Source organism: Lolium perenne, chromosome 6 (genome assembly GCF_019359855.2).
Source record: "Lolium perenne isolate Kyuss_39 chromosome 6, Kyuss_2.0, whole genome shotgun sequence".
NCBI lineage: Eukaryota > Viridiplantae > Streptophyta > Magnoliopsida > Poales > Poaceae > Lolium > Lolium perenne.
Window position 1 is genome coordinate 163,873,331 of NC_067249.2, and position 5,169 is coordinate 163,878,499.

The window sequence follows — 5,169 nt, forward strand, 5'->3', positions numbered from 1 at the left end:
TCACCTCAAACCATCTCTTCTTTTCAAACCCTATGTGCAACCCTTATTTTAATTTTCTCTTACCATCATATGTGATATGGTGGAATCTCCTCATACTCTTTCCCCTCTTTCTTTTTCTCAAACAACATCTGCTGTTCAATTCCAAAACAGTTTGAGTTTTGAAAAACAAGATAAAAACAGAAATAAAGAGAGAAAAGAAAAACCTAAAGCTAACCTTACCTAAACCCTAGCCTAAACTAACTAAGCCCAGCCGGAGCCTTTTCCTCCTCTTTGTGTTATTCTTCTCACCGAAGCCACCAGCTAATTCTCCCTTCTCCTTTCCACCGTGCAGCCCACCAAGTGGCCCATCTCCTCTTACACCAAAAACAGCCATGCACCAACCCTCCTCTCACCTTTCCACGTGAGACAACCTCACCATATCAGGCAAAGAGAGCTCCCTGCTCTCCACGTTCTTCTCCTCCTCCATCCACCGGTCCTCCTCCTTCCCTCTTAAGGCCAGCACCAACCAGCTAACCCCAGCCAGAAACCCTACCTCTCTTCCTCCTCCAAGCTGAGAGAAGCCGCCGCCACTTCTCCCTGGACAAAACCATCGCAGCACACCGCCGGCCACCACCGCCGCCATGAGTACCATGACCCCTCTCGCTAGTACCTGAGCACGGGACACATCCCAGTCGTCCCCTCCTCGACCTGCATCTCCTCCTCGGAGCTCCAAGGACGGCAGGGCCAGTACAAGGACGCCGAGCTTCTTCCTGTCCAACATCAGCCCGGCCGTCCCCTTCGTCTACGCCGGCCAGCACCTCCTCCGCCTCCCTCTCTCGACACCAAGCAAACCTCGGTGAGCACCCCACCTTCCTTTCCTTCCCCTGCATGCCACAGCATCGTCGGATCGAGGCAGAAACGAGAGGAAGGAAACGAGATCGGAGGAAGATTGTTGAAACCGAAAACGAAATATGAAACACCCAGTTTTCGTTTTTCTCACAGCACACCGTGTTTCGACGCATCTCATCGCCAGCACAGGCCACTCCAGCTTGCGTTCTTCGCACCGTTGCAAATCTGGGACATAGATCTACAACTTTCATTTTGAAGTCACTAGTTTTCGAGGCCTGTACGCGACGCCATCTTCAACGCAAAACGTGACCGTGAATCTGCTGTTTTGCTGCCGTTTCTCGTATCTGTCACGGTGCCTACCTTCCGACGATTCCCGCCGACGAATCACTCCACCCCAGCGCGAGATATTGGCACCGTTGGATAGCCACCATCACGGGCTACAGTTTAGAGCTTTGCATCATTCAAATCCACGAAGAATCGCGACGTCCACATCAAATCGAAATCAACCCGAAAACAGTTTCAGTTTTCAGCTGCTGTTCGTTTTTGTCACGGGTCCGATTTCGCTCGCTTATCGTCGTCGCCACAGTGAACCAAATCGCGTCAAATCTGTTTCATTAGAATCTCGGTACTTTCGTCTTACTCAACTGGTCGAGTATTCTCAGTTTGGCTTCACAGGTTCCTCGTTCTCGTAGCTTTAAACTCGTGCACATAACAACTGCAGCTGTCACGTTTCCTTTTCGCAGTGTCAATTTCTTCAGTTAACTGCGGCCATCTGTTTACTTTGAACAATCACTAGCAGCAGCAAACTGGCTTTGCTCCTTGCACCATGCTGAAGCGACCTGAGTTCAAATTCTGCCCTGCGCAGGATTAAATACCCTTTTTGGCAAAACTGCTATTCATCAAATTTTAGCCCCTGTCTAGTTTTCAAGTGTTTTAAAACTGCACTTTCCCAAAACCAAATCATACAAACTTTATATCCTTTATGTTCAGAATTCAATGAACTTTCCAAATATAAAGTTTGTTTCAACTTTTGAACAATATAAAATCTGACCACTTTTTAGATTGGGACTAATTTGCTATAACTTGCATAACTCATAACTTCTAACCTAGAATTCCAAATTCAACATGCTTTATATCTTTTTGCATCAGAAAAACATGAGGAATTCAAATATTAACTTGTCATGCATCATAGCCCCCTGCCCTGGTTCGGCCTAATAAAAAATCTGCAACTGTAACTAAATGTTATGTGTGGGTGTCTATCATTTCTTGCTATATCTGAACACCCCACTTAATAAATTTGCTATGTATGAAACCCTTGCACCTCATGCATCATTTTGCGCATTGCATACTTGTATTGATTTGTGCCTTTACTTTCCTTGTATGTGCTATTTGGTTCTTTTCGAGTAGACACCGACGCTGAGCAGTACGAGCAGGAGTACGAGTTCCCTCTGGAGGATCGTGTCGGTGCTTCTACCTCTGATCTGACAGGCGAGCCCACCCCTTCACCTATTTTACATTTACATGCTCTTTTGATCTATTGCTACCCTTATATTGCGATTCTGTTGTGTCACGTGTCCTATCCACCTGTTACCTATATCTCCGAGATACACCTCCTTGCCCTACCTATTGTTTGTTGTTTGCCAGCTTTGCGAGTCGTAGGCGAGTTTAGGGTTTTCTGTTGATATCTCGAAATGTTCGGGATATCTTGTTGGGATGTTGACACATGTACTACCTTTTCGAAAATGAAGTGGATAACTTTTGCTACAACTAAAATTGCTAAGGGTTATAATATGCAGAGGCATCTGTGAGCCCCTTTGCGAAAGCATCGGAACTTTGACTTGCTAATGTCCCCTAGGACTCGAGTTCTTGTTATCTGTTTCTAAGACTGAGCGCGCTAACCACTCGTGGGAGGTTTTATCGGGACCCCCCATCACCCATTACCATTTCTCAAGTCTGTTGAAAAGGGGGCCACAACCTTGGTTTCATTTGCCTATGCCATGTATGCCATGCTTTACTTACTGTTGCCTTCGGGTGTTTACTTCCTGTTGCCTTCGGGTGTTTATATTCTCAGATCGTACCCGCGGACGTTTAGCGAAGCGTGTGGTTCGCACGCCTAGCCGCCGACGCAAACCCTGAGTCCGCATCGGAGTACGGCCGAACTTCGTTTCGGGTAGCTTAGTCGGGTGGCCCCCCTATGCATTCTTGTTGATTTGGGAACGGTCTTGTTGTGAGACTCCGCCGTAATTAAGCGGGTTCGAGCATGCGTGTATGGTAACATTGGTGCACCCCTGCAGGGTTAAATCTTTTCGGAAAGCCGTGTCCGCGGTTATGGACGACTTGGAGTTGTTTAACTCGATCATAGAACAACTTACACCTAATGTTGTCGCTAATAACTTGCTAATTACTTGTGTAGTAAGTTAGCCCTATTATAATGGAATGGATATAAAATTGTCAACTGTGTGAGTGCCTTGTTAGTACCTCTTGGCTAAGGGGGATCGCCTTTGGTCGGGTTGTTGTTTGCGAGTATAGAACTGCTAGATTATGCGCTCTCTCACCTTCTCTCTTAGTCGGCTGGTGTCGCGTGTCTCTTTTGGATAGTGCTTTGTCGCCGCTAAACTCCACATATAGTCGGCGAAGTTTACACCGCCCACCAGAAGCATAGTCGGTCTTGTCTCGCAAGTACGTGCCAACGGAACTAACCCTCGATTTTCTTCCTCTTTTTTCCGGAACACGCTTTTCGACAAACAGGTACGACAAATGATGAGCAGTACGCAGGTGGCTACTTTGTCGAGTTCACGGACGACGACTTTGTTGCGTAGCAGGATTGTTCCTAAGGCAGCAGCCTGTGGCTTGTTGGTTACGGGAACACCGCTTGATTATCTTCAGGACTCTTAGTCCAATTTGGATCTTGTCTGTACCCAGACTATTTGGCTATCTTATGTATGATGTAATGTTGGGACATGTATCCTCTGAGTGTCATTTGGATCTTGCTCATTAGAGCGTTGCTATATATATGAACCTTATTTCCATCTTTTGTGTCATACATAGTCATGTTGTGATATTCAAGCTGTATTCTACCCTCGTATCCTGTGCACAGTGTGTGTATGTGTGAAGTGCACAGGAAGGTGAAGCACTCAGGCTTGGAAAGCCTATCGTGAGCCTTTGAGGTGGGTGTTGTGTGCATGGGCGTGTCGAGCTGTTGCTTGGCCTACCCATATGCTTGGGAATGCGAGGCGACCTCACGGTCCTTTGTAGTGACCTCATGCACATAAACCCCTCTTACATGCGCGCTCTGGGTTTTCCTACTCCTGGGGCTTACAATGTGATACCGCGGCACTCCACCAAGCTTGGAACAAACCAAGGGGATGCCAATACCGATGATGAATTACTCCTTCGGCGGTGGTGGTGATGAATTCTTGATAAGCTTCTTAACAAGCTCCTTTAGCTCATCAATCTCGTACGTGAGGTTGCGGATCATCTCCGAATTGTGCTCGACGCGGTTAAGGAGTATGTCCGACGGCGAGTCCCAACTCTTAGAGTTGTTTCCCCACTCTTCAGCTTCAGGCTTCATCCTTCCTGCAGTGTTAGAATGATCTATATCCCAATTGCTAGGCAATACTGCCTTGGGAATCCTTTCAATTTGACTATTGTAAATTAGATTGCGGAAGGGGTTGTAGGTGCCTGGAGGAGATGTCTTTGGATCTAGGTAGTGACGTGGAACTTTTCCTCCGGTGCGAATTCTTGCGCTCTTCTTTGTACTGAAAGGGTTTTCCACCACCTCGATGCTTGCGACGGTGGCACGTGAGTATGCTCGCGAGTCTTCCCCCACTTCTTCTTCATCTTCTTCCTCTTCTTCCTTGACACTCTCATCCACCTCTTTCCACTCGGGATCTTGAATATCTTCATCTGAAAGCCCCTTGCCCTTATTGTTGGAGACCATGGTGCTTCTAGATCAAAGACAGATCATGGCAGAAAACAGCTCGAAACAAAACACGTCGAGAAAACGATATAAGGACCTCCAGGGGTCCGGGGGATTATATAGAAGAAATTTTTACGACAAAAGGAAAGTACCAGGTCGAACCAGAGTCGGAGAGGGGCAACGAGGGGCCCTCCTCATAGGGCGGCGCGGCTAGGCTGGGGCCCGCGCCGGCCTATGGGGGCACGCCCTCGTGCGTCTCCTCCACTCCGTTTCGATCTCGTAATTTTTCATATTTTCCAAAAACAGCAAAAACATTGTTCGGAAAGTTAAACGCGGACTTTTTATTACCAGTACTATTACCTATTCAAAGTCGAACTCTGCAGAACTGTCAACTTGACCTTTGATGAAAGCTTCCGGAGTTA

General features: G+C 47.2%; 1 long non-coding RNA gene across 1 annotated transcript; it reads left to right on the forward strand.

The window, feature by feature from the left end:
- Positions 1 to 464: 464 nt before the first annotated feature.
- LOC139832832 (uncharacterized) lies at positions 465 to 3,913 on the forward strand. The gene is made up of 3 exons (XR_011747415.1): positions 465 to 835; positions 2,236 to 2,316; positions 3,577 to 3,913. It is a non-coding gene; the product is annotated as an uncharacterized lncRNA (long non-coding RNA).
- Positions 3,914 to 5,169: the final 1,256 nt, after the last annotated feature.